The 22,781-nt window shown below is 45.8% G+C and overlaps 2 pseudogenes; both read left to right on the forward strand.

Annotated features, from left to right (window-relative positions):
- Positions 1-14,710: 14,710 nt before the first annotated feature.
- Positions 14,711-15,971, forward strand: LOC121284690 (annotated as a pseudogene).
- Positions 15,441-15,560, forward strand: LOC121285357 (annotated as a pseudogene).
- Positions 15,972-22,781: the final 6,810 nt, after the last annotated feature.

A 22,781-nucleotide genomic window follows, 5' to 3' on the forward strand; every position in this document is an offset into this window, starting at 1 on the left:
AACGACAGCAGATGATTGGGAATACCACCACCTCCAAATTCACTTCCAAGCCACATATCGTCCTCACTTGGAATTTTATTTCCATTCCTTCACTGTTGTTGGAAAAAAAATCATGAAGTTTCCTTTCCAAACTGCACTGAGGGAGAAGCCGCTCCAGATGGACGGAATGGTTCCAGAAGGCAGCTCACCACCACCTTCTCAAGGAATTAGGGATGGGCAATAAAAATGCTGGCCTAGCCAGCGACACCCACATCCTGTGAAAGAATTTTAAAAATCATAGAATGATTACAGCATGGAAGGAGGCCATTTGGCCTGTTGTGTTTGTGCTGGTGCTCTGAAGGAGCAATTCCCCTGCCTTTTCCCCGTCGCCCTGCAAATGTTTCCTTTTCAGAATATAACCCAACATTTGATGTGTAGGTACACCGTCAGTGCTGTTAGGAAGAGAGTTTCAGGATTTTGACCCAGCGACAGTGAAGGAACGGCAATATAGTTCCAATTCAGGGAGGGCATTAAATTCTGCACACTGTCTTTCCGATGAGATGTTACAGTTAGTTCTCATATAGCAAAGGCAAAAGCCTTTAGCTACATTTCCTGGTGAGCTTAAAAAATTCCATGGCCCAAGTCAAAAATGAACGGGAGATACATTCTATTGTTTCAACTAGAATTTTATTTTAATTTATTTAGAAGAATCCATTTGCATTTTCCAATCATTAAAGTGAATGTGCAGTCAAAAGAATTTAAGAGTTTCTTGAATTGATTTATCAATTATCACCATAGCATGATTTTGCATTAGTCCAAACACTCTTGCAGGCTTGAGGAGGCTGCAACTTAAACTAATTTCAATTCAGATGACTGCCGTTTGGCTACACCACATTTGTGTTGCTAAGTGTAATGCTCTGCTCCTCAGAAGTAAGTTTTTTTATTATGATTAGAAAACATTTTAGAAATGAAAGATTTGTAGCATAACAATCTTTTGTGGATCAAGTTTGATTTGCCTTTAGGAATAATTTCTGTATGCATCACTATATATTGTTTAACCCATGGGTTCTGAGACCACACTGTGGTATAATGATTTGATATCAATCTCCTTCAGAGCTTCACGGTTTCAACTCTCTCAAATAGCAGGAGGTTAAACATCTGCAAAGATTAACTATTTATTTTTCAGTGATAGCTGCAGAATCTTGGTTTAATTTTGCCTTTAGACTTTGGTTGCAACATTTTCCTTACAGCAGTTGCCTCATGATGAATTACTTACATTTCTTATGCTTTGCTTGCATTATTTAAAATAAATAGCCAAAGTTCTAATTTCCAATTCATAACAATTGGAGAATTATTATTGCAAACCCTTTGGGAGTATTTTTATCATTTAGTTGATATCCTGGTGGAGAAGAGTACCGCACATTTTAGATTCTGCCTGATTTTTATTCCACTGAAGTAAACCATGTTCTCACCAAAGTGATGAAATTGAAAATTATCTCCTACTGAAATGGATGCTAACTTAGAACAATGGAATTTACTTTTGCTTTTGGTATTAAAAGGAATAATCTATAGGAATGGGGCTGGGTGGTAATTATTGGTGGGATCACTTATTGAAGTTGAAAGTTAGGCTAATTTGGCCTCTGATTAAATCGGTTTCAACCAATACTCAGTGTGACACTCTTGCCTCTGAGTCTTAAGGTTTTGGGTTCAAGTCCCACTCGAAAACGGCTGAGACTACAGTGTAGTACTGAGGGAAGGCTGTACTGTCAGAGTTGTTATCTTTCAGATAATATGTTAAATTGAGACCATGTCCACATTCCCAGGTGGACATAAAAGATCCCATGGCACTATTCAAAGAGCAGGGGAGTAATCCCTGGGTGACCTAACCAATACTTATCCTTCAATCAATATAACTAAAACAGATTATGGTCATTATCACATTTTTGTTTGTGGGAGCTTGCTGTGTACAAAATGGCTTTTGTCTTTCCTACGTTACAGTAGCGGGCATTCTTCAAAAGTACTTCACTGGCTGTAAAGCACTTTGGAACATCCTCAGGTCATGAAACGTGCTATGTAAATGCAAGCCTTTCCTTCCTTTTTAATTATTAGTTTGTTAATTTGGAATGAATCTTATTTCCACTGTAATTGCTGCCTCTTAAGATCACTTTCCCTCTGCATTACTACAGTAAAGGTACATCTAATCTTTTTCTATCTTGGTTGTCCTTAAATGAGAAATTATTTTGAGTTATGTTAACTGTTGATGTTTTCTAACAATTTAATCTCTGAATAATTTTAGAAGTAATCAAACGCTTTGAATTTTCCAATTCATTATAAGATTTTAGCAAAAAAGGATGCCAGTTTACATCAACTAGTTACATGGTTGGGAAACTAATATTGCAATGTTTGACAAGGCTTGTGCAAGACTGACATTTTGCTTTGAATTATTTCCTGTTTTGGAGCAGATTTGGGAGAGTAAGTGGAGTAAAATGGGGTCTTAGAGGCCACCTCCACCAACCAGACTCTTATAACTAGAGTTAAAGGGGATGGTTTAACCTGTCCAACTCCATGTCCTCCAACTTTCACTCCAAACCCAATCCCAATTATTAACAGCCATTATATAATTTGTGGTAGTGCATCTCCTGGGTCAGGCTATTACGTTAAAGAGGCTGTCCTGCAACAGAACATTGGTGTTACTATTCCTGTAATATCAATTTCTTCAGTGCTTGGGGGTTCATTTGGGACTGTAGCTAGTTTTAGTCATCTCTACTCAAAACTCTGCCATGCACTGGGACATGAATTTCCCAATGAACATTATCTACAAATTACAACATGGAATTAAGCTATTTATTTGCACATATGTGTTTATTCTTCACATGAGAAGTTAACTGCATTCCGTCTGCTTGCTATTTTCTATAGTTGGAGGTGAGTGATCCCAAAACTACCAGATCATATCAAAGCTCTGCAGACCTGCCAAATTCCAGTCAAGAATCGTGATGAGCAATTAAACAACCAATGGGAGGAAGATGCTCTACAGATATTCCCATCCTAAATGATGGGGAAGCCCAGCACATCAGTGTAAAAGACAAGGCTGAAGCATTTGCAACCATCTTCAGCCAGAAGTGTTGAGTGGATGATCCATCTCAGCCTCCTCCTGAGGTCCCCAGCATCACAGATGCCAGTCTTCATATAATTTGATTCACTGTACATGAAAGCAAGGAATTGATGAACACACTGGATACAGCAAAGCCAATGGGCCCTGAAAACATCCCAGTTGTGATGATGAAGACTTGTGTTCCAGAACTAGCCGCACTGCTTGCCAAATTGTTCCAGTACAGCTACAACAGTGACATCTTCCATCTGCGGAAAGTTGCCCAGGTATGTCATGTCCACAAAAAGCAGGACAAATGCAATCCAGCCAATTACTGACCCAACGGTTTGTTCTCAATCATCAGAAAAGTGATGGACAGTGTCATCAACAGTGCGATCATACAATTCCTACTCAGCAATAACCTGCTCCCCAAGGGCAGCTTGAGTTCCACTAGGGCTGCTTGGCTCCAGACCTCATGACAGCCTTGGTCCAAATGTAGACAAAAGAGCTGAATTCCTGGAAGTGAGGTGTGAATGATTGCCCTTGGCATCAAGGCAGCATTTGACCTAGTGTGGCATCAAAGGTGCCCGAGCAAAACTGAAGTCAATAGAAATAGGGAGGTGGGGGAAAGTTCTTCACTGGCTGAAGTCATACCTAGCACAAAGAAAGATGGTTGTGGTTGTTGGAGGTCAGTCACCTAAGTTCCAGGGTACTGCTGAAGGAGTTTCTCAGGATATGTCCTAGGCATAACTATCTTCAGCTACTTCATCAAAGACCTTCATCAAATACCTTTCCTCCATCTTAAGGTCAGAAGTGTGGCTGTTCACTGATCATTGCATGGTTTCCAGTGCCAGTCATAACTCCTAAGATACTGCAGCAGTCTGTGCCCACAAGCAGCAAGACCTTGAGGATATTCAGGCTAAGGCTATAGGAGGCAAGTAACATTTGCACCACACAAGTGCCAGGCAAAGACTATCTCCAACAAGGGAGAATATAACCATCTCCCCTCAATGTTCAATGGCATTACCATTGCTAAATTCCCAACTATCAACATCTTGAGGGGGTTACCATTGACCAGAAACTGTATTGACCATATAAATACTGTAGCTACAAGAGCAGGTCAGAGGCTTGGAATTCTACAATGAATAACTCACCACTTGACCCCTCCCCCACCCCCACCAAAGTCTGTCTACTATCTAAAGGCACAAGTCAGGACTGTGCTGGAATACTCTCCACTTGTCTGGCTGAGTGGAGCACCAACAACACTCAAGAAGCCTAACACTATCCAGGACAAATCAGCCTGCTAGATCACCATCCCATCCACCACCTTAGATACTTATTCCCTTTTCCACTGGCTCACACTGGCAGCTGTGTGTATCATTTACAAGATGAACTGCAGCTCCTTGCCAAGCTGATTTGACAGCACCTTCCAACACCCAGACGGACAAGAGCAGCAGACGCATCAGAATGACACCAGCTGCAAGTTCCTCTCCAAGTCACCCACCATCCTGACTTGGAGCTAGGTTGCCATTCCATCAATGTCACTGGATCAAGATCCTGGAAATCCCTCTCTAACAGCACTGTCGGTGTACCTACACCACACAGACTGCAGTAGTTCAAGAAGGCAGCTCACCACCACCTACCCAAGGGCAATAAGGGATGGTCAATAAATGTTGGATTTGCCAGTGTCACCAATATCCCATGAACAAATATTTTTTTTGAAATCCCTTTCTTCTCTTTCTCTTTATCTGCGTATCTGACTTATTTTAAAATATTGCCATGGGGGAGGTGGAATGTGGCTGTGATTTGAGATAGCCTATCCATGGAAACTAGGTGACTATGCAGCTGAAGTGCTCCAATTTACTTACCCATCCTGAAATCGCCAGGCTCAACCATCTGCACATTTAAGCTGCCCTCCCCAGACCTACCAGACTTCTTCCATGCATATCCACCATCAGGGCCAAATAGTTTGAACTAGGTTCTGATTGGACATGCTGCTGTAATCTCCCCTCTGGACTGAAGCAAGTCAGAAGGGGAGTGAGAAGTGAAGAGGGCCTGAAAAGTAATTTTTTTTTATCTCCTGGATTGGGTTAGTAGAAGCATGAATGCCCCTTGGGGTGTCACAGTGAGCCATAGGCTTCTCCCACCCAGATCTCTCCCCAGAATTGAAATTAGGGCAATGCACACTGTGCCCAAAACATATCTTGCCACCTCTCTTCTTTCAGTGGGCGGATACTATGCTATGGAATTTTCAGCTCCTTCCCACTGACTTCTCACTTATTCCCATTGGAAAGTTAGCCAGCAGGGTGAGATGTGATCATTAAAGTTATCTGGATTTCATTTTACCTTGGGTACATTGGAAATTAACTCACACTGAAAAATGCAAGACCTGGACAGGGATTTTACCAGGAATGGTGGCCAGTCTCCACAGCCAGTCACCGGACCAACAAGCAGGCCCAGAGTTCAATTAATTGGGGTCAATGATCTCCGGAGACAATTGGGTAGGCCCTGGAGAGGGTGGAGGGTTGGGGGGAGGACGCTTACGAGAAAGGGAGTGTGCTTCCTGCAGGGATGGTCCTTGCTGCCTGAGCAGGGGGGAGGAGCCACCATGCCCAGTTAGGAGGGTTCACCCTCCCCTCACCCCAGACCCTGTAAGCAAGCTACCAGCTTGAAATAGGCAGCCTCTGCAGGTGGCAAAGTGCCCACATCACTGAAAAAATACCAGCGGTGGAGAGAAGATGCTCTTAAGTGAACCTTAATTGGTTATTTTTAAGGGCCTCAATTGGCTGAAGGGCAGGCAGACCACCCACCACCTTCTCTGCTACTGGTAAAATACCAGCGGTGGCAGGAAGGTGACAGGCATGGCACTCGTTGCCATCCCAGCCGATTTTACGTTCCCCTCCCCTGACCTCAGCCTCCAAGCCGGCTGCTGGTGTGGAGATGTGGGCTTTATACTTTCAGCCATGACCTCTGCTTCAATCACTAACTCTGATAGTGGATTCCACGAAATCATAGGGCAGAATTTTCCACTCGTCAGGCAGGCACATGTCCAACCAGAATGAGCGTAAAATGATGTACAATGACATTGGGCAAGAGTCCTGATGGCATTGCGCACTCGTGTGATATTTCACTCAGGGGGCACATGGGGGAGTCAGAGCCGTGACCGCCATTAATTAACAGGCCAGTTAAGGCTCTTGACAACCCAACTGATGGAGATTTAGTGTTGCCCATACGATTTTTCGCTCATTGTGCAGGTAAAATGGGCAGGCGGGCAGCCCACAATTTGCAAAACCTCATCAATGGGAAGGATAAAAAGGGTCAGCAGCATTGCCAGTGTGAGTAGTGAGAAGTTTTGGTTTGCAGTGCTTCTCGGTACTTGTTCGGGGCTTCATTCTTATCATTTCCAGGCTTCGTTTCAGAACGCATTGATGTCTCCAAGGCCCCCTGAGGATTCAATCCGTGTGGACCCTTTCAGGTATCAGACAGCATTCCTTTATCCTGGTATTGCAGATTGTGGTCTCTGCTGGAGGCACCTCCTCTGAGGAGGAAGAGAGGGGCATAAGGGAGAGGAGGCCACATACCCCAATGCAGCCTCCAGGGGAGGGACCTGTGGGAAGAGAGGTGCAGGCATAAGGGGCGCAAGGCTGAAGGGACTAGAAAACACCACTATCCTGTTGCCAGGTTTACAGGCAGTGATGCAGCTACTTCAATATGCCTAACGTGAAATGCCAAAGGAGGCTCCACCTCTCAAGGGAGACAGTGGCCTCCATCTGTCAGAGGATCCGTCCTGAGATTAGCTCTGACTTTGTGGGTGGATACCCCATACCAATGGCTCTGAAGGTCACAGTGGCCTTCGACTTCTATGCCACTGGTTCCTTCCAGTGTTCAGTGGTTGATCTATGTGGAGTCTCCCAATCAGCTGTCCACAGCTGCGTCAAACTGGTGTCAAGTTCTATTCAGGTGGGTAATGACATTGATTCATTTCCACATGGATGAGGCCAGCCAGGCTGAGCCAGCCAGAGGCTTTGCAGCGATTGCTGTTTTTCCCCACGTCCAGAGTTCAATAGACTGCACAAATGTAACCATCAAGGTGCCAGCGGGTCAGTCGGATGCCTTCGTCATCAGGAAGGGATTCCACTCCATGAACGTACAGATAGTGTGTGACCACAGGATGCTGATTCTGCAAGTCTGTGCAAGGCACCCTGGCAGCTCGCATGGTGCTTACATCCTCAGACACTCCCAGGTCCCCAGGCTCTTCAGTTCTCCAGCCCGACTGGATGGATAGCTGCTGGGTGACAAGGGCTATCACTTGAAAAGGTGGCTTATGACGCCTCTCCACCATCCAAGAACAGAGGCTGAGCAGCGGTACAACAGGATCCATGTCTCCACAAGGGCGGTGGTAGAGAGAACCATAGGTCTTCTCATGATGTTATTCCGATGCCTGGACTGTTCAGGGGGTGCACAGCAATACCCTCCAGAGTGGGTGTGCCTGATAGTGGTTGCATTCTGCGCTCTCCACAATCTGGCACTGGCAAGGGGGAACCCACTGGAGGAGGAGGATCTTGACGCAGCTCCACAGTCCACAGATGATGAATCTAGTGGTGAGTCAGAGGAGGAGCGCAGTGAGGAGAACACTGAGTGTGTGGAGCCAGACCTCAGTAGCCTCCAAAGAGGCAGGGACACCAGGGAAACCTTGATCCAATGGTCCTTCAGCTAGGCTGCCAAATAAGTGCTACAACCTCATGCTAGAACTGCTACCACCATCCTGGATCTCAGAAATGACCCTTTCCTTGCCCCCCAAGATACACTCAGTGCCTGTGCAACAACGTTTCAAGCCACCAACCTCCATCATTACATAATGGCCTATCCTGCACCTGCAAACAAATGAAGCATACTCAGGCCAATAACACAAAAGCAGATGTAATATAATGCTGGCACTCACAGATTATGAACAGAACAATATCAGGTATTGATGAAAAACAGAAAAAAAAAAGGGAGAACAAAAGATCAACCATGACCAGTCCCTCTTAAGCTTAAGGTGCTTTAAACTTACATTTGTGGGTGCTACGTCTAGGTGCTCCCACCTTGCTGGCACTGGTATTGGAGACAGCCTGCTGACTCTGGTGTCTTGTTGGCCTTGATGACCTAGGCATTCATCCTCTGGCCAGTGGAGACTGTGCTGGCCCCACCGGGAAGGGAGCGGGCAGTGCCATGGCTGGCAACTGCCCAGTCACCACAGCCTCATCAGATGCCACTGTCACTGGCAAAGGGATGGAGAGTTGCTACCATCACCCAGAGCACCCTTAGAGGAACCCACAGAGATGACAAGCAGCTCGTATGCCAATGTGAGGTCGCTCTGGACCTCCCTGCTTGCCATTGATGGATGGGCACCTAGCTGAGATACTGGATGCCTCATCCATCTCACACACGGACACTGACCACCTGAGGTCAGTGCCTGTGTGAGGGCTTGCAGGTCCGAGCGCAGCCGCAGAAACCCTGATTCTGTTCCTGGAGCAGCCTCTCCATGAGAGTCACCATTCTCTCAATGGAAGAGGCAGTGCACTTGGCCATGAGGGTCAACGCAGTGCTGATGTACCTCATGGACTCCTCCGCAACAGAGGCCATGGCATGCATACCCTCATGGATCTCTGCCAGATCCTCCTGTACACCCGGTTGGACATCCAGCACCTGCTGTCTGACGGACGACTCCAGAGGCTCATCATCAGCCTTCGGCTGAGCATCATCCTGGTTCCCAGCAGTCCTCTGACTGCCAACACCCTGGGTACTGTCTGCCTCCGCCTGCACCTCAAGTGAGTGTGAAGTGCCCTCACCAATGTGCATCGAGACATTAGCCGCCAAACTAATGCCTACCTAGATGCTGGTATCTGCGCTGCTGCCTGCTTCAGAGATTGGGTGCTTCTGGAGCATGGTGGTCCTCCAGGGTCAGGGGTAACTCCTGAAGGTCCTGCACTTGGCTGCTTGGTGGCGGATCAGGGAGGAGAAGGACATGTCATTAGTTTAAGTCATCACACTGTCACTCTGCATGCCAGGCACCCTGGTGAGGCAATGGAGGTTTGCATCTAAGGAAAGATATGCTGGCATTGGAGGCAGTCCAGAGAAGGTACATTAGGTTGATCCCTGGGATGGAGCGATCTTCTCATGAGGAGAGGTTGAGTTATTTGGGCCTGTACTCATCGGAGTTTAGAAGAATGAGAAGCATCTATTTGAAACCTATAAGATTCTTATGGGGCTTGACAGGGTAGATGCTGAGAGGTTGTTTCTCCCTGTGGGAGAATCTAGGACCAGAGGGCATAACCTCAGAGTAAGAGGGCACCCCACATAAAACAGAGATGAGGAGGAATTTCTTCTCTCAGAAGGTAGTTAATCTGTGGAATTCTTTGCCACAGAGGGCTGTAGAGGCTGGGTCGTTAAGTAAATTCAAGGCTGAGATAGACACATTTTTAATCAGTAAGGGAATCAAGGGTTATGGGGAAAAGGCAGGAAAGTGGAGTTGAGGATTATCTGGTCAGCCATGATCTCATTTAATGGCGGAGCAGACTCGATGGGCCAAATGCCCTACTTCTGCTCCTACATCTTATGGTGTTATGCAATCATCTTTCAATGATCATTGAGGGATCCAGTCTGGAGGCTTCCATCAAGAATATTTGTAGCATCCGAAACTCCCACCTGACTACATTGCACTCTTACCTTTGTCTGGCACCCCAGCCTTTCCGCGGCCAGTTCATTGAGGTGCATGGTGCCTCTTGAGCTCCAAGGTCTCCTGCTCGTGTCTGGAGAGGATGAGGAGGTGTGGGGTCCTCCACCAGTCCTTGACCTCTAAATATTGTTATGGGATGTCTTCTCCTGAAAGGACAGAGGAGCATTGATTAGTCCACTCTCTACTTGCAGCGCCATTGCAGCCTGGCCAACCCCATCTGAGGAACACCTTGCACAGTATATCTGAGTTGTGTCCCTCGAGCTGCAAGGCATTCAGTCCAAGCAGCCAGGGCTCAGCCCCTTGGCCAACTCCGGCATGATTGCCAGCTGGCACTCAGACTCTAACACCCCTGAGCTCCATGGGGGGATGGCCAGCCCAAAACACTGATCCATGCCAACATGGTACTCACCCTTCCTGAGCGCAGAAGGTCGTTAAATCTCTTCCGGCACTGCACCTAGGTGCACCGCACCACATCTTCACTGCTCACCAAGGCTGCCACCTCCTCCCATGCCCTCTTTGTGAGGTGCGGTGGCCTCCTCCTCTTTTCTCTGGGGACAAGGGTGTCCCTTCTGGCAGCCACCTCCTCTAAGATGGTGGCAAGGCACTCATTGCAAAAACATGGTGCCGAATGCCCAGCCGACCTCACCTCCCATCTAGCGTCTACACCTTCATTTGCAGCCATGCCATTGCAGCAACTTCAGTGAGGGCAGCCTCCCTGGGGCTGCCTGCACCGCTTTTGAACTGGCCACCGGGTCACCATTGGACCAGACGGCCGACAGGACCCCATCGCCACCCACATCTTCTCGAGCATTCTGCAGCCAGCTTTCACACTGGGCAGGGCTTAATGGGCCAGCCAGCGTGAAATTGTGGCTGTGGCCCAATTGCAGGCAGCAGTCGGCTACTGCATTGCTCCTGCTCACCCTGCCTGACCAGGGCAAAATTTTGGCAATAATATTCTGTTTAAAAAGTTTTTTCCTGCCGCCGAACCTAAATCTCTTCTATTTAATTTTACATCAATGTCTCCTCATTCTTAACACCTCAAACAATGTATGTTTCCACCTACCCTTCATAATTTTTAGAATCTATATCAAATCATCTATAATCTCTATTCTAATGAAACCAGTCCCTACTTTTCAAGCGCTCTTCATATTTGTGTTTGCTAACACCTGACTTAATCCTAGGCCAGGATTTTACGGTCCCACTGAGCTGATTGGAGATTTAAATGGCTTGCCACATCCACTAGGGGTAGACACGCCATGGCAGGGCCATACAATTCTGGCCCTACTAATTCTCCATTGTGCTCTCTCTACTGCCTCTTCCACGCATGGTGTGGAGTCCAAATCATACTCAGTACTCCAACTTTGGTCTTACAAAGATTTTAGGTTTTTTTCTTGGTCCTTCATGGAATGTAGACATCACCAGCAAGGCTAGCATTTATTGCCCATATCTAATTTCCCTTAAACTAAAACAAAAATAAAAATACCTGGAAAAACTCAGCAGGTCTGGCAGCATCTGCAGAGAGGAACACAGTTAACGTTTCGAGTCCATATGACTCTTCAACAGAACTAAGTAAAAATAGAAAAGAGGTGAAATATAAGCTGGTTTAAGTGTGAATGGGACAGGTAGAGCTGGATAGAGTGCCAGTGATAGGTGAAGATAGCCAAAAAATGTCATAGACAAAAGGACAAAGAGGTGTTGAAGGTGGTGATATTATCTAAGGAATGTGCTAATTAAGGGTAGAAAGCAGACAAGCAAGGTACAGCTCTAGTGGGGGTGGGGTGAAGGGAAGGGATCGCAATAGGCTAAAAGGTAGAGATAAAACAATGGATGGAAATACATTTAAAAATAATGGAAATAGGTAGGAAAAGAAAAATCTATATAAATTATTAGAAAAAAAAGGGGAATCAGAAAGGGGGTGGGGATGGAGGAGAGAGTTCATGATCTAAAATTGTTGAACTCAATGTTCAGTCAGGAAGGCTGTAAAATGCCTAGCTGGAAGATGAGGTGCTGTTCCTCCAGTTTGCGTTGAGCTTCACTGGAACAATGCAGCAAGCCAAGGACGGACATGTGATTATGAGAGCAGGATGGAGTGTTGAAATGGCAAGCGACGGGGAGGTCTGGGTAATGCTTGTGGACAGACCGAAGGTGTTCTGCAAAGTGGTCACAAAGTCTGCGTTTCGTCTCTCCAATGTAGAGGAAACTGCATTGGGAGCAGCAAATGCAGTAGACTAAATTGAGTGAAGTGCAAGTGAAATGCTGCTTCACTTGAAAGGAGTGTTCAGGACCTTGGACGGTGAGGAGTGGGGAAGTAAAGGGGCAGGTGTTGCACCTTCTGCGGTTGCATGGGAAGGTGCCATGGGAAGGGGCTTGAGGTGTAGGGGGTGATGGAGGAGTGGACCAGGGTGTCCCGGAGGGAACGATCCCTGTGGAATGCTGCCAGGGGGGTGAAGGAAGGTGTGTTTGGTGGTGGCATCATGCTGGAGTTGGCGGAAATGGCAGAGGATGATCCTTTGAATGCCAAGGCTGGTGGGGTGATAAGTGAGGACAAAGGGGACCCTATCATGGTTCTGGGAGGGAGAGGAAGGTGTGAGGGCAGATACGCAGGAGATAGGCCGGACACAGTTGAGGGCCCTGTCAACCATCGTGGTGGAAAACCTCGCTTAAGGAAGAAGGAAGACATGTCAGAGGAACTGTTTTTGAAAGTGATATCATCGGAACAGATGTGACAGAGGTGAAGGAACTGAGAGAATGGAATGGGTTCCTTACAGGAAGCAGGGTGTGAGGAGCTGTAGTCGAGGTAGCTGTGGGAGTCGGTAGGCTTGTAATGAATATTGGTGGACATTTTTTGTGAGAAGGCCAATTAAGGCCTGCCGGGAAGCGCTATGCACTCCCTGTGCAGGTGGGGGGGAATTTCTAAAATCGAGAGTGTGCTCTTTCGCGCAAGCGCACGAAATAGCACACTCATCTCCTTGAGGCTAAGTGCAGCCCCAGGGAGATCACCTGGACTTTTAAAAATATTAAAAATAGAGAAAAGAAAAATCCCTTACATGTCCCCTCAGGTCACAATGTCACATGTGTTGGGACATGTTCATATTTTACATAACCACTTTATTAAAATTTTTAAAACCCTACATGAAACCTCATCCCACCACTGGATGGGGTTTCATGTTTTTTCTAGTTGCCACCGGGGCTCCAGGCCTGCCCATCAACCTTAAGGTTGGACGGGCAGGTCCTTCAATTGCTTAATTGATCCTGTCAATGGCCTCAAGTGGCCATTGACAGGTCAGCCGGCCCGCAGTTGATTTTGCTGCGCCCCTGCCTTCCTGAAAATTTAAATGGGGCGGGGTGACTTTGGGGGTTCCACCCGATGTCATCCTACGTCATTTTCCACGTCGGCAAGCGGGCCCCACCCCCTGTTCGCCGACAGTAAAATTCTGCCCAATATATTCCATGCTTTTTTTGCTATAAAACCTCATATTCCTTTAGTCTTTTCTAAAGCTTTACATAATTGAAATTTTGATTTTAAAGTCTTGTAAACTTAAATCCCCAAAGCCTTCTGCCATTCCACATCATTCCATGCAATATATTATTATTATTACCTTTTTTAACCAATGAGTGCTATCTCATGCTTATTGACATTAAATTTTACCTGCCACTTTTTTGGTCCATTCTATCAACTTATCAATATTCCCTTACAGCTTTATTTGGTCCTCAAGATTATTTACTATTCTCCGTATTTTAACATCAGCTGTAAATTTAGGCACCACTCCTCCGACCTCTACATTTAAATCAGTGGTGCACACAATGAATATAGGCAGTTCCTGGGAGCAAACATTAAGAACTTTCAACCATTTTACAAAATTGCCCTTAACTTCTACTTGTGTTCCTTCCCTTCTACCGAGCTTTTTAATTTAGTTTGCTACCGTCACCCAATGCTGTTCAGTAATCTTCCATATTGTACCTTGTTGAAAGCTTTCTGAAAGTTCATACACACCGCAGCCACTGCATTTCCCACATCAACCATATTGGTTGTCTCTTCAAAGAAATCTATCAAGTTTATCACACATCTGCTTTCAAATGCAATTATGAAGAGGAAAATGAAAATAGATGGCAGAAGTTCAGAGAAGATATTTCTTCCCTGCACATACTCATTCGCCTTACTTAATTTTACTTATACTTTTCTGACTGCTAATGCCTTAGAAGGCTGTGCTTTCCTCCTATTGCCCTACCCCCAGGTCCCCCACCCCACCCAATTCCTGACACACACACATACATCAGCTGCAGCTCATTTCCACAAGGAGAACAAAACTACAAAACTGACAGACCAGTCAAGGTTGTCATAGCCTAAATCTCTTTGTGACCAAATCCTTCCAGTTAGCATCTGGTGACATTTGCCGCACAAAGTTCCCTGGTACTCTATTCAAGAGGACAGTAATGTACACACAAAACAAGTGAGAAAGAGAAAAAGGTATTCGGTTCAACAAATTGGCAGCGTTCCCACAGGTTCAAGAAACAATCGACAAATGCATGTAGTACTCGAAGGCCCAAAAGGCCATTCATGGGAATTGTATGAATAGGAAAATATTTTGTCTATTAATGTTCAGCTAGTGTGCAGTGTTGATCAGCTTATCTTACACATCAATGCCAAATAGCCAGGAAAAAGCCATTTTGCCTGGCAAAGGCAATTAGCCCATACCATGTGTATTCCTTTACAGATTCTTTTACCTTTTCTTGAGATAGAGAATGAGGGCAAAATTGTTCAACACAGTGAAAGGGACCACAGATGAGTCAGAAAGAAAAGCACAACATTTTGACTTTCCACCACAAAATGATCAATAATTCAGAAAAAAAGCCTGATGATGAGTATTAGGATTTATAAAGTTCCATGTGATTCAGGTGCCTTGAGGCCCATTCGTTGACCAGAAATGGGCATCACACATGGAAAGCACACACCAAAAGACAAATTGAAATTGGGCTTCAGGGCTCATTATCATTACTTGGTTGAGTTGCCACTGCCAGTCATGCACATTGTCAACGGGTAAATTTAGTCTGCCTACATCACTGATAATGTTCACCAGGTAAATTACCAGGTGGGGAAGGACAATAGGGTCAGTCATGGGCCAGAAATATAACCTCTGGAGTGCTGCCCCACATCCAACTTGCATAAAACTTTCTTTATTTTTGGTGGTAACTGCTTGCTAGTTTTATATTCAAACCTGAAAGGGGCAAGTCCAGTCCCTGTTCCATTAGTAGCAGACAATTTCTGAAGCACAGACCCTTCATTAGCATATATAACTGTTTTAAGTGGCCACACAAATGTCTGAAAAATAGCCCAACCCAGTATTGCATCGGTTGTCTTTAAGGCATTCTTGGAGCATAGGCTTGGTCACTGAAACTGCTCCTCATTGTGTCTATTTCACACTCATAAAACAGGTACAACATGCCCTGCGAGAGGTCCCTGGTTCATTTCCCGGACAAGCCCCCAGGGCTCCCCTTCGATAGCTCAGCTGGTACAGCGGAGGACTGTAGGTGGCTGTAAAACTGTTGCTCACAGCCATACTAGTCTGAAACATCTGATCTTTGAAGCTAAGCAGACTCAAGCCTGGTTAGTACTTGGATGGAAGATTGCTTGGGAATATCAGGTGCAGTAGGCTTAAAAGGGGTTTCTGCTGTGAATAGGTTGCGCTTTATCCATGCGGCATCGATATCAAGAGATTTCAGAAGCACAATTTTTGTTTCTTGGAGCTGTTGGTGATCGTTTGTCTCAGCGCTCCGAAAAAATATATGCCCTGAGGCCACTTCTGAAGCTGGACATTGTGAAGAAATGCAGAAAGCAGTTCATTCATCACCAGTCAGATTGCTATGTGAAGATTGCGCGTAACTGGTGTGAACCCAGAGGGATTGACAACCGAGTGCGCAGGAGGCTTAAGGGTCAGATTCTGATGCCTAACATCGGTTATGGCAGCAACAAGACCAAACACATGCTGGGCCTCGGGATTCAAGAAATTCTTGTTTCACAATGTCAAGGAGCTGGAAGTCCTAATGATGAGCAACAAAACTTGCTGTACTAAGATCGCTCACAATGTCCTATCCAAAAACCACAAGGCAATAGTGGAGAGGGCAGCCCAGCTTGCACTCAAGGTCACTAATCTCAACACCAGAACATGCAATGAAGAGAATGAATAAAGTTTCCTGGCATAGCTACATCTCTTTCATAAAGGTTTAAAGTACAAACAAAAATCCAACTTCTACCTCCAAGAGTATTCCATGCGCTTACTCTGTGCCAAGATTATGCAACCTGTTTTTGTACAGATGGTCAGTGCTGAGATTGCTGGAAGCTCTGACTGCAGGTGTGTAAAAGTTTCATCAAGTTTTCAATAATTATGTAAATTAAGCCTGTATTTATCTACACGGTATTTTATATAGAGTGCCTCAGAAATGTGGCAGTTGCAAAACTGAGTTTGCAAACATGATTGATGGCCTTTTAGAGTACATTTAGCCCATTTGTGAATGCATGCAAGCTAGGTTTGCATTTAGTTTGGTTTAGTTTATTTTTGTTTATTTTTTTTTATTCCTTACCTTGTTTCCTCACACATCAGCATTGAAATTATTGGCCTAGAAATTTGGACATGCAACAGTCTCCAATATTGCAGGGAGGAAATGCATACTAAATACAAGCTGAAAGTGCACCATGGCAGTAAAGGCCAAGATATCAGCAACTAGGGTTCATGCGTGTAGCAGACATTTATCCCTCTGGAGATGCAAATAAAGGGCCTACCATCTGTCTGAGACCCCCACTGCAAGATTGGTTTGTCCTGAGGCAGTCAGCATTAGCATTCAGTAAAAACAGACCTACGTGAGGTATAATTAATGGGGGATCCTTAAAGAGACCTCTCAAAAATTGCAGGCCGCTGTTAGCTCCCCCACTGATCCGCACCACTTAAAGGATATGCTGTTGGTGCCATTACAGAAACCGAGATAAAAGCTGGGCATGATATATCATCCATGCTTATTCTTGTGCCCTCCAGTTAGGTTAACCGTCATAATAATAACAGATTTGGGGAAAAAATCTATAAAAGGAATCTTTTAATAACAACTAACTGGCTTCTGAATCCATTTCCATTAAAAATCTTTACAGATGGGGCTTGTTCTGACACTGCGGGTTTATTTCATGAAGTGTTCTGACATGTGTTGCCTTGGTAACCATAAGATTTCTAATGCATCAAACAAAATCTGTATTTAAATGAATTCCTTCTGGTTTTATGATTATAAAACACTAACAATTAGGTACTATTTAAATTTTAAGAAAAAACAAAGTGCACTTACGGGTGAAGGGTTTTAGAAATCTGAGGGTAGAGAGAAATGTGGTCCAATTGTTTCCTGGTCCTTTTAGGAATGTGCCTCTTCCTTCCAAAAATGGCATTGTCTTCCCCACCCCCCAGCCATTTTAAGGCAGGCAGTAAACCCTTCCAACCAGACCATTAACATGCTCACTATTGATAGACCCCAAATACCCAAACTATCAGACCCATCCCCTAGTTCTACAATACATAGTGACACTTGTATTGTTATCCCACAACACCTTCTCCACTCCTGAATCAGAGGATTTTTCCCCATATTTCTGCACCTCATATCACCCAAACAAAAAAGCTTCCCAGATTCTGCAATACTCCCTCTTATTATTAGCCAAAGACTTATGCACTTATACCACATCGTAATATAACTGCCCTTGCTCCCAAATATGGTTTGCTGTCAAGTGCTCCCAGATTACTGTCCTCCTGGCTCTCTCACCCCTGCATCTCGAATATTCTGACATTCATGACCAGTGCTTCAGTCTGTCATCTTGCCAGCACAACCCAAGTCCATCATCACTAATACTCATTAATCCTTCTTCTCAACACTAATACTCACCTCCCAATGGTTCCATGCCATAAGAGCACTCTCCCAACACTACCAAATCATCAAGCTATATCCGTTCCCCAGTACTGATGCATAAACTCTCTACAAACTACCTCTTACCTATGATAAAAGCAAAAAACTGCGGATGCAGGAATCCAAAACAAAAACAATACCTGGAAAAACACAGCAGATCTGGCAGCATCAGCGGAGAGGAGCACAGTTAACATTCCGAGTCCGAATGACCCTTCAACAGAACTAAGTAAAAATAGAAGAGAGGTGAAATATAAGCTGGTTTAAGGGGGGTGGGACAAGTAGAGCTGGATAGAGGGCCAGTGATAGATGGAGATGTCACAGACAAAAGGACAAAGAGGTATTGAAGGTGGTGATATTATCTAAGGAATGTGCTAATTAAGGGTAGAAAGCAGGTCAAGCAAGGTACAGATAGCCCTAGTGGGGGTTGGGTGGGGTGGAATGAAGGAATCAAAAAAGGCTAAAAGGTAGAGATAAAACAATGGATGGAAATACATTTAAAAATAATGGAAGTAGGTGGGAAAAGAAAAATCTGTATAAATTATTGGGGGAAAAAATGGGGTTGAATCGGAAAGGGGGAGAGGATGGAGGAGAGAGTTCATGATGTAAAATTGTTGAATTCAATATTCAGTGTGGAAGGCTGTAAAGTGCCTAGTCAGAAGATGAGGTGCTTTGAGCTTCACTGGAACAATGCAACAAGCCAAGGACGGACATGTGGGCATGAGAGCAGGGTGGAGTGTTGAAATAGCAAGCGACAGGGAGGTCTGGGTAATGCTTGCGGACAAACTGAAGGTGTTCTGCAAAGCGGTCACCCAGTCTACGTTTGGTCTCTCCAATGTAGAGGAAACCGCATTGGGAGCAATGAAAGCAGTAGACTAAATTGAGGGAAGTGCAAGTGAAATACTGCTTCACTTGAAAGGAGTGTTTGGGCCCTTGGATGGTGAGGAGAGGGGAAGTAAAGGGGAAGGTGTTGCACCTTCTGCGGTTGCATGGGAATGTGCCATGGGAGAGGATTGAGGTGTAGGAGGTGATGGAGGAGTGGACCAGGGTGTCCTGAAGGGAACGATCCCTGTGGAATGCCGCCGGGGTGGGAGTGGGGGGGGTGTGGTGAAAATGGTGGAGGATGATCCTTTGAATGCGTAGGCTGGTGGAGTGATAAGTGAGGACAAGGGGGACCCCATCATGGTTCTGGGAGGGAGAAGAGGGTTGAGAGTGGATGTGCGAGAGATGGGCCGGACACATTTGAGGGCCCTGTCAACCACCGTGGGTGGAAAACCTCGGTTAAGGAAGAAGGAAGACATGTCAGAGGAACTGTTTTTGATAGTGGCATCATCAGAACAGATGGCAAAGGAACTGAGAGAATAGCATGGAGTCCTTACAGGAAGTGGGGTGTGAGGAGCTGTAGTCAAGGCAGATGTGGGAGTCAGTAGGCTTGTAATGGATATTGGTGGACAGTCTATCACCAGAGATTGAGACAGAGAGGTCAAGGAAGGAGAGAGAAGTGTCAGAGTTGGACCACGTGAAAATGATGGAGGGGTGGAAATTGGAAACAAAATTAATAAATTTTTCCAGGTCCAGATGAGAGAATGAAGCAGCACCGAAGTAATCATTGATGTACCAGAGAAAGAGTTGTGGGAGGGGGCCGGAGTAGGACTGGAACAAGGAATGTTCCACATACCCCATAAAGAGACAGGCATAGCTTTGGCCCATGCGGGTACCCATAGCCACACCTTTTATTTGGAGGAAGTGAGAGGAGTTGAAGGAGAAATTGTTCAGTGTGAGAACAAGTTCAGCCAGACGGAGGAGAGCAGTGGTGGATGGGGATTGTTCGGGCCTCTGTTTGAGGAAGAAGCGGAGAGACATCAGACCATCCCGGTGGGGGATGGAGGTGTAGAGGGATTGGACGTCCATGGTGAAGAGGAGGTGGTTGGGGCCAGGGAACTGGAAATTTTTGATGTGATGTAGGGTGTCAGAGGAATCATGGATGTAGGTGAGAAGGGACTGGACGAGGGGAGAGAGAATGGAGTCAAGATAGCAAAAAATAAGTTCCATGGGGCAGGATCAGGCTGAAATGATCGGTCTGCCGGGACAGTCCTGTTTGTGGATTTTGGGTAGGAGGTAGAAGCGGGCCATCCGAGGTTGGGAGACTATCAGGTTGGAAGCTGTGGAAGGAAGATCTCCAGAGGAGATGAGGTCAGTAACAGTCCTGGAAACAATGGCTTGATGTTCAGTGGTGGGCTCATGGTCCAGGAGGAGGAAGGAGGAAGTGTCTGCAAGTTAACACTCAGCCTCTGCAAGACAACAACAGCACCACTCCAGTCAGTGGGTTTGGTGACAATGTCACGGTTGGACCTGAGAGAACGGAATGCAGCAAGTTCAGAGAGAGACAGGTTAGAGCGGGTGAGAGGAGCAGAGAAATTGAGACGACTAATGTCACGCCAACAGTTCTCAATGAAAAGATCAAGAGAAGGTAAGAATCCAGAGGGAGGGGTCCAGGTAGAGGGAGAATATTCGAGGTGGGTAAAAGGATCCGCTGAACAGGGGGAGGACTCCTGCCCAAAGAAGTGAGCATGGAGACGAAGGGGGCGGTGAAGAGTTCAACATCATGCCAAGCCCAAAATTCATTGAGATGGGGGTGTAAGGGTATGAAACTAAGTCCTTTGCTGAGCACTGAACGTTCAGCGTCGGAGAGGGGAAGGTCGGGGGTATAGTGAGTACCCGGTCGGGGCTGGCTGAAATAGTTCTCACACTGAACAATTTCTCCTTAAACTCCTCTCACTTCCTCCAAATAAAAGGTGTGGCTATGGGTACCCGCATGGCCCCCAGCTATGCCTGTCTCTTTATGGGGTTTGTAGAACATTCCTTGTTCCAGTCCTACTCCGGCCCCCTCCCACAACTCTTTCTCTGGTACATCGATGATTACTTCGGTGCTGCTTCATGCTCTTGTCTGGACCTGGAAAAATTTATTAATTTTGCATCCAATTTCCACCCCTCCATCATTTTCACATGGCCCATTTCTGACACTTCTCTCTCCTTCCTTGACCTCTCTGTCTCAATTTCTGGTGATAGATTGTCCACCAATATCCATTACAAGCCTACTGACTCCCACAGCTACCTTGACTACAGCTCCTCACACCCCACTTCCTGTAAGGACCCCATTCCATTCTCTCAGTTCCTTCGCCTCCGTCGCATCTGTTCTGATGATGCCACTTTCAAAAACAGCTCCTCTGACATGTCCTCCTTCTCCCTTAACCAAAGTTTTCCACCCATGGTGGTTGACAGGGCCATCAACCGTGTCTGGTCCATCTCCTGCGCATATGCCCTCACACCTTCTTCTCCCTCCCAGAAACACAATAGGGTCCCCCTTGTCCTCACTTATCACCTCACCAGCCTCCGCATTCAAAAGATCATCCTCCGCCATTTCCGCCAACTCCAGCATGATGCCACCACCAAACACGTCTTCCCTTCACACTCCCGGCGGCATTCCGCAGGGATCGTTCCCTCCAGGACACCCTGGTCCACTCCTCCATCACCCCCTACACCTCAACCCCCTCCCACGGCACCTTCCCTTGCAACCGCAGAAGAGGCAACACCTGCCCCTTTACTTCCCCTCTCCTCACCGTCCAAGGGCCCAAACACTCCTTTCAAGAGAAGCAGTATTTCACTTGCACTTCCCTCAATTTAGACTACTGCATTCGTTGCTCCGAATGCGGTTTCCTCTACATTGGAGAGACGAAACACAGACTGGATGACTGCTTTGCAGAACACCTTCGGTTTGTCCGCAAGCATTACCCAGACCTCCTTGTCGCTTGCTATTTCAACAGTCCACCCTGCTCTCATAACCACATGTCCGCCTTTGGCCTGCTGCATTGTTCCAGTGAAGCTCAACGCAAACTGGAGGAACAGCACCTCATCTTCCGACTAGGCACTTTACAACCTCCCGACTGAATATTGAATTCAACAATTTTACATCATGAACTCTCTCCTCCATCCCCTCCCCCTTTCCGATTCAACCCCCTTTTTTTTTCCAATAAGTTATATAGATTTTTCTTTTCCCACCTATTTCACCTCTCTTCTATTTTTACTTAGTGCTGTTGATGGGTCATTCGGACTCAAAATGTTAACTGTGCTTCTGTCCGCAGATGCTGCCAGACCAGGTATTTGGTAGAAATTTGCTGTTGACATGAAGCTTAGCACGAAAGCGAGAACAAATTTACATTTATGTAGTCCCTTTCATAATCGCAGGATGTCCCAAAGCGCATCACAGCCAATGAAGTACTTTTGAAGTGGAATTATTGTTTTACTGTCAGAATGCTGACAGTAATATCAACGTTTTTGTATCAGAGCTGCCAATAATGTAAAAACTAATCAATATCTTTATCCTGTAGAGTTGGAATTTATTCAGTACATCATTTATTGTGTTATAACTCAATTACACTAAAATACATGGGACATTTGGAATATTTTTGAATTAAATCATACAATGACCTTGAATTCAAACATTCATAGACACATAAGTGTTTCTATGTGACTACAAAGCACAGGGAATTCTGTAGATTATCTCAAGCATAATGAGAATTTAAATAATACATTCTGCTCTGTGTCTGGAACCTGCAGAATTCACACTATTGTATAATATTTTAGGAGTATGCAAGAGGATTGTTAAAATTCTAGGAGTTCAGATTTTATTTAGAATTTCACAAAGAGCATCCTTCCTCCCTCATACAATGGGCAAAATTAACCCAGGTGTTGGAGCCACGCACAATAGCCTTGTGTTGCCTCCTTCAGGGAAGGTCCACCATATTCAGTGCCATTCAGGTAATTAAGTGGCCAGCGGCAGGCCTCTGGGATCAAGAGATCAAGGACCCCAGGGGTGGAAACAGCACCACATAGAGCTGCTGATTAATCTCAGGCCAGCAGCTCCTCAATGCCATCAGTGCCATCAGGAGAACAGTGGTAGCTGCCAGCAATGCACCCATCAGAGGCCCAGGATCAGCGAGGGACACTGGCTACTGCTGAGTGAGGGATGTATGGAGGTCGCTGGCTTGAAAGGGAGAGAGTAGGTGA

This window comes from Carcharodon carcharias, chromosome 12, assembly GCF_017639515.1.
Source record: "Carcharodon carcharias isolate sCarCar2 chromosome 12, sCarCar2.pri, whole genome shotgun sequence".
In the NCBI taxonomy this organism is placed as follows: Eukaryota; Metazoa; Chordata; class Chondrichthyes; order Lamniformes; family Lamnidae; genus Carcharodon; species Carcharodon carcharias.